This window comes from Rhineura floridana, chromosome 2, assembly GCF_030035675.1.
Source record: "Rhineura floridana isolate rRhiFlo1 chromosome 2, rRhiFlo1.hap2, whole genome shotgun sequence".
Classification (NCBI taxonomy): Eukaryota; Metazoa; Chordata; class Lepidosauria; order Squamata; family Rhineuridae; genus Rhineura; species Rhineura floridana.
In genome coordinates this window covers 146642545-146655320 of record NC_084481.1, presented here as the reverse complement: position 1 = coordinate 146655320, position 12776 = coordinate 146642545, and the positions used below count along the sequence as shown (strand labels likewise).

Genomic DNA, 12776 nt, shown 5'->3' with positions numbered 1-12776 from the left:
CATTCCTAGAATAAACCTCAGGGTTGTCCAGATGCAGCAAATTATGTGACTTTAGTGGGTTTTATGAGGTTAACCACCAAGTTAGAGATGCAGGTCAAATCGCTGATAGCTTCTGGTGACAGGTTATGAAAAAGTGCTGCATTAAAGTGTTGTGTTTAACTTTTGATATGAACACTACTTTTTGGGGGGAGGGACAGTGTTTCACAGTGTGTGAAAGATTCTATAAAATGGCTCCCAGTGGGCTGAAGAAATGTGTGAAAGAGTAGGATGGGATTCCTATTGTTTCACATGTTTTCATGTGTTTTTTGTAGCCTTGGTTCCTGATCAGCTTCTGCCTTTGGTACCATTTTTTTAAAAATTGAACAACTGAGATTGCACAATGAAGAAGTCATATCAGCATTATGGGTCACACAGTGAACATAATTATATTCCCATACCACATAGCAAATCAGACTTAGCTATATGATACCTCCTCTACCATGAACCTGGAGTTTGTTTTGCAGTGGGTGTTGGCGACGATGGGCCACGGCTCCTCGCAGGACTCAGTGGACTCCAACATGGGCCACTCCAGCTTCATCTTGTGCTGCCACCTGGAGATTGCCTTCCATGCCCCGCACTTCTACCTATGCTGCCTTGGCAAGAACAGCATCCTTGTTGATGGTGCCTTCCAGCGCAGGGGCGGCCCAGACCTCCAGCTGCCCCCGCATCCTTTTGTTCACCGTTTTGCGGGATCCCCTGGGAAGCTTGTGAGACGTTGGGGGCGATTTGTGTGTGTTGGACCCTGCATGAGAGTCAGTGTGGATAGCTGGAGTCCTGGGTGAGAGCCAGGAGGTTGAGAAATGTTGAGTGGAGAAGTGCAAGGCAATTGTTTTAATATTTATTTGTTAATTTGTATGATGTATGCATTTATATTGTGGTTTTATTATAATAATACTAATAAAATAATAAAATTTTATTTGTGAGTCACCTATCTGGCCGACTGAACAGCCACTCTAGGCGACGTACATTGCCAGAATAAAATACAATATAAAACCCAAAATACAATAAACTAAAATTAAACAACATTAAACTAAACAACATTAAAAACTGACCCACCCCCGGAGACCCTATAGGCCTGCCTGAATAGCCAGGTCTTCAAGGCCCGGCGGAAACCTGTCAGGGAGGGGGTATGGCGAAGGTCGAAAGGAAGGGAATTCCAGAGGGTGGGGGCCACAATAGAAAATGCCCCCTCTCTGGTCCGCACCAGCCTAGCTGTTTTAGCTGATGGGACCAAGAGAAGGTCTTGTGTGGCTGATCTTGTCAGGTGGCATAATTGGTGATGCTGGAGGCGCTCCTTCAGATAAACTGGGCCGGAACCGTATAGGGCTTTAAAGATCAACACCAACACCTTGAATTGGGCCCGGTAGACAACTGGTAACCTGTGTAGATCTACTAACACCGGGGTTATATGATCACGGCGACGGCTGTTCCTAATCAAGCACGCCGCCGCATTTTGTATCAGCTGTAATTTCCGGACTGTCTTCAAGGGTAACCCCACATAGAGCGCATTACAGTAGTCTAAGCGAGAGGAAACCAGGGCATGTATCACCTGTGGAAGCAGATGAACAGGAAGGTAGGGTTGCAGCCTCCGTATCAGATGTAATTGATACCAAGCCGCCCGGCTCACTGCCGAGACCTGAGCCTCCATGGACAGCTGGGAGTCAAGAATGACCCCAAGGCTGCGGACCTGGTCTTTCAGGGGTAATCTTACCCCATTAAACACCAGGTCTATGTCTCCCAAACTTCTCTTATCTCCCACGAGCAACATCTCGGTCTTGTCGGGGTTCAGTTTCAGCCTATTCCTTTCCATCCATTAACTTACGGAATCCAGGCACTTGGACATGGTATCCACAGCCAACTCTGGTGAGGACTTGAACGAGAGATAGAGCTGAGTGTCATCCGCATATTGGTGACACTGCAGCCCAAATCTCCTGATGATGGCTCCCAGTGGCTTTACATAGATGTTGAATAGCATGGGGGAGAGGATAGATTCCTGTGGCAATCCACAATTGAGAGGCCAAGGGTCTGAAACCTCATCCCCCAATGCCACCCGTTGATGTCTGTCTGAGAGATAGGAACAGAGCCATCATAAACAGTGCCCCCAATTCCCAATCCCCCCAGACGATCTAAAAGGATACCGTGGTTGACGGTATCAAAAGCCGCTGAGAGATCCAGGAGGATGAGGAAGGTATATTCTCCTCTATCCAACGCCCTCCTCATATCATCCACCAGGGCGACCAAGGCTGTTTCAGTTCCATGTCCAGTCCTGAAGCCCGATTGGAATGGATCTAGATAATCTGCTTCATCCAAGTGTGTCTGTAGCTGTTAGGCCACCATGAGCTCAATCACCTTGCCCAAAAATGGCAAATTAGAGACTGGGCGAAAGTTGTTTAACTCTTGGGGATCCAAGGAAGGCTTTTTCAAGATGGGTTTTATTACTGCCTCCTTGAGGGCTGTTGGCATTGCACCCTCTTCCAAGGATGCATTTACCACTGCCCTGATCCCTTCGTATATTGTATATTTTTATAATATTTGCTGTTTTTTATCTTCTGTACACTTCTTAGAGATTTTTTTATATATTAAGCAGTATAGAAATGGCTTAAATAAATAAATATAATATCACATAGGCAAAAGGAGCCTTCTCATTGCTTTGAAAGGAAGGAGAGGGGATGCAACTCAAACAACTAGGCCAACACTGTCCTGCCAAGCAACTGTCTTCCTATGCTGCTCTGGTGGTTTCATTGCCCACTACTGTTGCACAGCTAGATTTTCACCTACGTGACTGGATGGGGATGTACGCTTGGATATGCATCCTGTTGAAAGTAAATTAATGTGATCAACAACATTTGTATTCAGTTGTCTATGATTTCAATGGAATGTGCAATTCAGATGAGCATCTGCACATATTCTGTCCAACTAGTCAGTTATGTGCAACTGGATCAGGCATAAGGGTTCCTTGACAGCAAAATCTTATCCCCCCCTTTTCCTGAAAACTGGTTCTGAAACAGTTTTATCAACATTTGCAAAAAGTTCTGAAAAACTGCAGGAAGGAGAATATTGTGTGTTTGTATTTGCATTGTATCTGTATACAGTGTACATGAAAATGAAGAAATACATCCCCACCACAATCAAATGAGGTGGTGGCTACCTATATTTATGGCTTCAGAACTTGTAATATTTTTCATACTATTCAAATTCTAAATACTCAAAATGGTAGCAATAGCAGTAGATCTAACATGCTACAGAATTAGTCCCAAAGCGCTTACCTTGATCTGACTTCTGTAATCATGTTGTCTGAAAAGGTAATTCTTTGGGGCTATGACAGGGACTGGGTATTATGAGTTGGTTTCTATAAAAACTTAGGCATGAGTTTGGGTTAAATTATATTGTAGTCTACATGGCTGCAACTTGTTAAGATTGCTAGGAACACAGAAAAGGCAATAAAGGTTTCTTACTGATTCTTTTACATTTCAAAACCAATTTAACCTGCCCATCCACCATTTCCTCATTATCTACCTTGACCAATATTTGCTGCATAGATTCAGCCCTAGGAAAGTGTTTTCTACCCACCTTGATGGGCTGATCCGAAGCCAGTTTCATGGTGTGAAAGAATATTCTGTCCCAGCAATAAAGTACTGTAAGAAATTAAATGATAGAAACCAGTGTGTATTGGAAAGTCTGGAATGGAGAAAGAGGCCAAACACTGAAGGTGCCCTCAAAGTTTCAAAACATTTTTGAGCATTGGTTGATGCCTATTATTTCAGAAGGCATAACTACTAAGCTTGAAGATACCAACTGGGAATATGAATGTGCTTTTGAAGGACCAGCTGTCATATTACAAATGTGCTCCTTGAAAATGATCTTTAAATGACCTTTGGAACTTAAACTGGGATAATCCTATCATCACAAACACTTGATGACAACATGGCTGGCATTATTCTAGCAAACAAAAGAAATAAACATTGTCATCTCACTTTCATGAAATATACAAATGATTTTAAAAAAATGAAAATTAGAAACAAAGAGAAAAAGTCATGGGAAGTCAGAAAAATCATACTTGTTATTTTTGTTCCTAGACCTTACCCAATATTATTAAAACCTTGAAAGAATCAACTTATTGCAAATACATCATGGTTAGGTCAGGCTGTGAACACACTTGTCACCTGCAGCAAAGCATTTCCATTGGCCACACCTGGAGAGATAATGGGTTGATCTGCTGATCAGTTGCAAAATCTGTTCGAAGCTGATTTTTTAAAAACTGCACTGAAATTGATCCCACCAGGTTTTACAGTAAAAAGGGGTGGGGCTTCACACGCACTGTCTGCCCCAGTTTTCAGAAAAGAGAAGTAAGGATGCATTGGAACTGACAGAACAGTAAGTGTGTCTCTACTCTTAGATTCACTAGTCATTTCACACACACACACGCACACTTGACATTAAAGCTATTTGTTTCTTTAAACATATCATGATTAAGGTCACTGACAGAACAGACTTCAGATATGGGTGTTTCAAATGTTTGTATCAGTTACTCAAACATTAAGCAGAAATTTTCAAGCCATACTAAGTATTCTCTAATTTCACACTGAAATTAGACTGTTTAACATAGCTGAATCAATTATTGAAAAGCTGAATGTTCACATTGCTGTTGACCCCACTTTTGTGCCCTGCTTCCTGAAACTATTTTTATTTGTCCTCAATGTCCTCAGCCTCGTTTACCCTTATTGCTATTTTCTGAATGGCTGTAGTGACCCATGTGATTTTTTTTGATGGGCATTTGTGCACCAGTCTGTTAGTATCAAAGCAATGCAAACATATTTGCCGTAGCTGTCCAATAATAACTGAAAATAGAAGATGTCGTAGCTCATCCTTGCTTACAGGCCTTAATTGGCAAGCCTACATTTTTAAATTATTAGTTGGTTTCGTGATTTTTTAAAAAAGAATGTTCATGAGGCAAGGACTTCTCTCTCTAATCAGTTGGATTCACAATTAGTTATTTACTTTATTTAACAGCATTTCTAAGCCACTAATGTTTTAAAAATCCCAAAGCACTGTACACTATGTACAATATAGAAATGTCATCAGTTAAGAGAAAAATACGAGTTAAACCCAATAAAACAATATAAAAGCTAGTAAAACAGACATTCAGGGGATTCATACACATAAATCAGGGTCCAGTCTTATAGGTCAGGGAAAGCCTCGTGCGTGTTTCATCCTTGGGGCATTCATGAGGTTTTTTGGTTTCTCAAGTTAGGAGGACTCAGGAACCAGGGTATTATTGTCTATAAAGTCAGGAACCAGGGTATTATTCTCTATAATACATACCATTTTGAATCGTACAAGTCAGTTTCAGCAGTTAGTGAGCATGCATCAATATATACAACATGCAACATGCAGCTGCTCTTTTCAACACCTATTCTGCAGAATGTAGGCTGTGCATATACAAAGCTTTGGATACTTTTATTGTTGTTTTTAACTATGTTTTTATCGGATTTTAATTCAATCATGCTTTTGCATGTGGCAATGCTGCTTTGATATGCTTTTATGAAAAGAGTGGCTTATAAATAAAATATTTAATAGAATAAGTAAAGTTGGCATATATAATAGCAGTAGAAGACTGCTTTCAAGGGTAATAGAGATTTCTTCAAAATACATTTGTGTATTCTAAGCTGGAAGAATTAGTATTCTCTGCCTGATATTTTTGAACTTTCATGGCATTAGTATTTTTCACAAGATCTTGCTCTATATTTATCTTTCCATGTGATAACAGAAGAGTACTCATGTAAATCTGCAAACAAGACATTTTAATTAATTTTTTCCTCTTTTCACAGACTGAAATTTTCAGACCAATTGCACATTAAATACTATGAGAGATTAAGTAATTCCTTTGTATCCACTCTAAAACAGTAATGGCTTCCCTTGCAGGAAAACCACTGTAATAATCCTTCTGAAATTTTGCAGGACACATGCTTTGGAAACTTTTACTTTGCCTGCCATTTTTTTCCCATTTTGCATCCAATTTTTTTAAAATAAAAAATCCCTTTAAAAAATAAATAAATTGAACTTTAAAGGTTCCAAGCTTAAAAGCCACTAATCCTATTTGCCTATAATTTGGCAGACTTGACCTACTATGGAGGAGCTAGTATACTTGCAAATTTCATCCACTTATGTCAAAAGGGAACAAAAGGTATAACTTTTTTAAAAAATTCTCAATAGTGAATCGGGGAAACCAAGTTGACTGACATGGTCACAAATCTGAATTGAGAAGCCTACAAAGCGTCTTGGACTGAGGAACACTGTTCTCTAAAGTACCCAACTGCACTTTAAACTGCATTGTTTGATTGGTTGCACACCCCTAACATGGGCAACCAAAACATTTTTAAATTGTTATACTTTTTATTGTAAACTCATAGAACTGTATAAAATATTAATGAATGCACAGAGAAAATGCTTCTTTATTATTGCATTCTTTCCTACTAGAGAATGATGATAGTTTATATATATAGGTTTTCCTTTTCTCAATAATCAAGACAATAATTTTAATAATCAAGACTATGTCAGCATCAAAACTTGAGATCAGTGACATTAATCATAATAAAAATATCATGGAAGGCTTCAGCAGCTCTTTGTACTGTAGACAGTTTGAAGAGACAAGCTGTTGACAGTGATTCATGGCTGCAAATTCAGAGCCATCTGCTATTTTGCAGAGTTCCCCAGCCAAGGTGACAAGGTGAAATGTAGCAGCTGCATCATCCTTGCTTTTTAAAATCTAGCTAAAACTGGCCACTCTGGTGAGCAACATCCTGGTCCCAATAAGATTATGGCAAGCAAAGTCCTCCATATGCCCCAGTATCAATGAGATCTCATGGAACAATCAACCTAAGTATTGTCATGGCTTTCCTGTTTTGTTGAAATGACATATAAGCCTTTCACTCTTTCTGAAGCTTTGCAATAATAGCTTCCTTGTTATCCAACATAATTTGTAATTCATATGTCCCTTTGATTGAAATCCTGGAAGCAACATGCATGCAATTTTCTCCCACGAGGCTATGGATTTCTGTTGCCATATCAAATTCTGTTACATCTATTTGAATTTGCTTGTTATAATACTATTAACTATGTTGTTGTAACTATGATGTGTTTTTCCTCGGTTGCGGGACACTGACAGCCTGGCGGGCCAGATCCTGAGCTTCCCTACCCCCAGCAGGCCACTTTGACAGGTCCCACCAGTCAGTCATCTGATGTCACCCTGATCTCAGATGATCCATTTTTCCTTTTCAGTGCAGCTTGAGTTCTAGCCATGCTGCAAAGGAAGATCCCAGCCAATCCAAATGGAGTTTGAAATCAGCACCGATAAGCTGATCAGCAGTGATTTGGATCACTTCCTGAATTTCTGATTGGACACTTTGGAGTGTGGCCAACTCCAGCAGGGCTTGAAGTTACTGCTAATCTGCTAATTAACACTGTCTTCATGTGCCACTTTTGATAGAGGTCAACTACACTTCAGAGTTCCTGACGGGAAACTCTGGAGTAAAGCTGATCCCAGTGGGGCTTGAAGCCACTGCCAGTCAGCTGATTGGTGGTGACGTCAAGCCTCACTTTCAGAAGGGATTGGGTCCACTTGGGAGCTTCAGTTGGAGGACACAAGGCTCTTCATTGTTTTTGCTGCAACATGGCTATCAGGTCGGAAACATCCCAGCTGCATTCTGAAATGGAACAGTCCTGGAATTCAGCCACTTCAGTTTACCACTTCACTTGCATAATATGAAAAGGTTCTTGGCTCCGCTGAGATCAGCAAGCCTTGATTCTGATGAAGCACATTTAGGGTTAGGCTGTAATAAATTATTTGCTTTTTCCAATGCAGTTGTTCGAGGTGTCACAAAGGCCAACAGAAGTAAAAGAATATCAAGGCACAAAGGTGGTTGGTTTATTTTATCAAATAGTTTGTAAACACTCAGGACTGGGAATGTAGTGGGGGGAAATTAAGTTACAATGTGCTGAGGAATGATGGGAAACTTTATTCCCCTATACGTATTTATAGTGGGACCCACAATTTAGCAGAAATAATTGAAGTTAATTAAGTGGTAATTTCACTAAAAGAAGAGTCTTTAAAACATATTTTATTTAGCTGTCCACCCCTACAGGTAGCCAGTAGTTTTTGTAAACTGCTTAGAGGTTTTATTACAAAGCAAGCGGTATATAGATTTTGTTAAATAAAATAAAATAAATGCTCTGGTTACATCCAGTCTATTAGACTACTGTAATCTGCTTTATGCAGACCTTCCTTTAAAGACAGGTCAGAAACTTCATCTAGAACAGAATACAGCTGCTGGGAAGCCAGGGGAGAGTAAGAGAGAGAGTGCACAATCCTAAGCATGTTTACTCAGAAGTAAGTCCAATTTAGTTGAATGGGACTTATTATTAAGTGTCTATAGAGTAGCAGTATAAATAAATACAAAGTCCTTGACTTGGAAGGAACAGATTTCCTTTCTAAGGGGCCAATATGGGGAGAAGTGGGAGGAGAGTGTTTCCAAGTACTTTTAGTAACCTTGCTTCTCCTTAAGTACTTCTGATATGCTACTGTCACAGTTCACTCATTCTGCATAAACTATTTCCTTCCCGGTCATTTCTTCAGCAGTTGCTTTCACTTAACCACATTGAATAATTCTTCTCCTGAAGGCTTGTGAGATCATATTCATTAATAGAGGGTTTTATCCAATGGGATCATGTGTACCTGAAGCAACCTTTAAGTCTCAACATCCTAAACCAGGGGTAAGAGACCTGCCCACCTAGAAGTTCTTAGTCTCCAACTCCCATCAGCCCCAGTCAGCATGGCCAATGATCAACGATGATGGGAGCTGAAATCCAGCAACATCTAGAGGACCAGAGATTTTCCCATCCCTGTTGTAAGCCTTTTCCCCAAGCTTCATACCTGCTTTAAGCCAAGCTCAGGCCATACAAGCTTAATTAATCTTGGGAAGATACATATTTAAGCAGAAGATACATATTTGAGCTCCAGCAATTGAAAGTTCTTTGATCCAGCAAAGGCTTCTGTGAGCAGAAAGAGTGGAAGCCAACTTTGCTTAATTCCTCTTCCCTCTGCAAATCTACCCCAGAGGCTGGAGGAACAGCATGGCAGGTGATGCAAGGGGCTGCAGGAGAAAGGGGGAATGTGCAAAAATCACTTCCCCCACTTTCTTCTGATAGAAGCATCCACTGTATCAATGAGGATTCCATTAGTGGAGGGACACATCTGGCTATAACCCTGAGGCTGCAAACCTGTGCACACTCACCTAGAGTAAGTCCCAGGTAAGTAACTGAGTTTTGAGTAGACATATGGACAATAGCACCGTGCATTTTTTAATCACTTCAGTTTGTGACGTACTGGGCTCTACTCTAACTATCCAGGATTCTTGGTTATATTCATGTGACCCAACCAACATTTCTTTACAGTTTCAGTTCATAAGAACATAAAAAAAAAAACCCTGTCGGATCAGGCCAAAGGCCCATCTAGTCCAGCATCCTATTCTCACAGTGGTGAATCATTATGGGAAGCTCACAAGCAGGTCTTGAGTGCAATAGTGCTCTCCTCACTTGTGATTCCCAGTAACTGGTATAAATAAATGGACATGGCTTATTTTTAAATGCACCATTGAGAAAACATATAGACCATTCCTCCTAAGGATTAATTTTAGAGGCACCATGTGCTAGGCATTATAGGGTTCTGGACATACACTAATTCTTCCTTAGGACCTATGCCGGAGGCTCTTTTGTTGCAATTGCTTTCCAACCTATAAAATGATAAACAGATTTTACCAAAGGAAAGTGGATCTGAAAAAGGTCTTCACCACTGCTTTGGAAAGAAGCACTGAAACAGAATTGAAACTGAACTGCTATTATTTGCTTGCTTTTCTTTCTTTTTTTAAAGAGGAAGCTTACATTGAGATAATAAAGATTGTTAACCGAGGAAAGAAAAGCAAATGTGAATAGAGGGCAGTATGGAATATAAGCATGGAAGTGTGAAAGACAGAAGACTTTGAAAAGTTAAACGGAAAGAATAGTCTAATGAGAGGCAGAACAATTGTGCTGGATCTATAAACTTTCCTATTCAGTTCAAGTTCTTCTTAATTACCCTTTTCAGTGTCTTAAAGATTGAAAGTTTTGATTCTTCTTCCTCTTAGAAGGCATGTCACTTCAAGAGATCAATGAAATGTCTCTAGCTCTTCTCTTGACTCTTCCCTGGATATTAGTTATGCACATCTAGGTCAGCCTCCACAATTCCTCTGCTCTTTCATTCCCTACATTAACTAGGGCTGTACTAAATATTTTCCTGTTTTGATTCTCAAAATGAAAAAAGTGTGATGAGGAATAGAGATGGGATCCATTGGTCGGTGCTGGTTTGAAAACATTCCATCAATCTAACAGGCCAGTATCAATGCAACTTCGTCCTTTGTCCACTAGCCCAGATTTTACTAATCCATTTTTCCCCTTGCAAAAAATATTGATATTAATATCGATATTTTTGAAAGAAACATCATAATTTTAAAGGAAATATTGATATTTTGAAAGGAAACATCAATAAATGATATATATATATATATATATATATATATATACACACAAAAGATCCTGGATGTAGAATACAGCCATTATGATTGGTATCCATTGTCTAATTCCTTTTAAAGCCATCCAGGTTGGTGGCTATCACTATATCTTGTGGTAGCACATTCTACAGTTTAACTATTTGCTGTGTGAAGAAGTACTTTCTTTTGTCTATCCTGAATCTTCCAACATTTGACTTCATTGGATCACCCTGGGTTCTAGCATTATGAGTGTACCCACACCATGCATTTGCCCCTGCAGCCCAGAAGGGACCCTCCTAAGCTGGGAGGGTGGAGTTCTCACTCCATGATCCACACTACCATTGGGTGGTGGGGCCAATGACCCAATACTGTCATAAATCATGCAATGGGAACTCCACCCTTCTAGGAAACACCCTGCATTCAGGCAGTATGGGCTTAAATAGGCCCACCCACCCCACCTACCTCCTGCATCACCATGGCAGCACACTGTATGTGCACACCTGCCATTATCCAAAAGGGGGGCATTCCTAAAGACACAACAACACAGGAGGTAGGTGACCTGGGTAGTCCTATTTAAGCCCACACCACCTGCGTCGGGAGGGAGTGTTGGGAAACTTGACAAAGTGAACCCAGGGCATTCTGGTGCCCAGGGACCCAGTCATGCTTGGTGCTAGCCCTGCATTTGTTTCTATCCCCCTTGTTCACCCTTTTTTCTAAACTAAGAAGCTTCAAGAGCTATAATCTTTCCTCATAGAGGAGGTTCTGATCAGGGCACTTTATAATCACTTTAACATTGCAAAATAGGTCTTTGTTTAGAACCATGACATGAGCTGTATGTGGAGCTTATATTAAGGCTACTACAGACTTCTAGATGGACTACACACATATCAAGTTAATGAAACAAGAACACACATTGAACTATTTTTCTTTCCATTTTAGTGCCCATCCAGCTGTCATGGCTTCAGGGCACCCATGCCACAGACAGCTTTTTCATTTACTGTTTCTGGCTTATGGCTTTTCAAGGCTGTTTTTGTTTCTAACTTCTTTGTGCCAGCTTCTAACCTGGAAACTGAAGAGAGCCAATTCTGATAAAGGTTGACAGTTGAGGGATGCATTTGGTTGACAACTTAATGTTTTCACCTCAGACTGGTGTCAGCTTACTTCTTTTGAAAATGTATTTGTTTTCTGCTGAAGGTAGGGTACAGAGAATGAGATGTCATATTTATATCCACAAGTGATTTAAGTGGAACTTACTTCTGAGTAAATGCTTTCAGGATTGAGATGTCAAAATTATTGATTGTCTCATATAAAACAATTACAGAAAAATCTCTGAAGAGTTGTCTTATGTTTCTATTGGTAGTTCTGCCATCCTCAGAAGAATAGGAAATGGTGGGCCAGGTGAGGGGTTTCTAAATTGTCAAATTCTCTCCCCACCAAGGTGTCTCTAGCTAGCATCTTCATTGTATGGCTTCTGTTGTGTGCTGAAGACACCTCTTTACCTCTTTAGTACTTTGACAGTTAAGATATTTTTGTGGGGCTCACTACTTCTGTTTCATTTCATCTCTTCTTGCTGCTTTTGTTTTGAATGTTGAATTTTTTAAATAATTGTATTAATTGTTTTACTTGAATTAATAGTATGTTTATATTGTTGTCACCTGTCCTGGGACCTTACAGTGAAGGCCAGGTAAGAAATCTTAATTAATTAATTAAGTACAGCAATTGTGCAGCTAACAATGTACATCATGGGATTTTGCATTGTAGAAAATGCACTTACACATCTTCCCATTCCCAACTAAGGAAGGTCATTCTGTATGTGAGCAACCTGCACTGGATAATAGGGTGCATTCTGGCCAACTTCTTCAAACAGGTAATTTCCTCAGTAAAGCATTTCACTTTTGTACCGCTTGTTGTACTGCCACTTAAAGAGTAACATATTGCTGCTCATCACTAGTGTTCTTAGGCTGAGAAGACCATTTCATGCTTTATCTACAAACTCTATAGCAGTAGAAGCAAATTCACATCTCAAAAAGGATTTTATGGAGTTGGAAAAGGTGCAGAAAAGGGAAACTCTCCATCTATAAACAGTTACAAAATGCAAGGCTTTTTAGCTTACAAAAATATAACTAAGAAAAACATAACTAAATGTATATGATAGAA

At 39.9% G+C, this 12776-nt stretch overlaps 1 long non-coding RNA gene across 3 annotated transcripts in view; it reads right to left on the bottom strand.

The window, feature by feature from the left end:
* The window catches only part of LOC133378329 (uncharacterized), a 52726-nt gene that overhangs the window by 9221 nt on the left and 30729 nt on the right, over nucleotides 1-12776 (bottom strand). For all 3 annotated transcript variants that reach the window (XR_009760956.1, XR_009760955.1, XR_009760957.1), the window contains exon 2: nucleotides 3610-3674. This is a non-coding gene — a long non-coding RNA (uncharacterized LOC133378329). The remainder of the gene's footprint in view (nucleotides 1-3609; nucleotides 3675-12776) is intronic.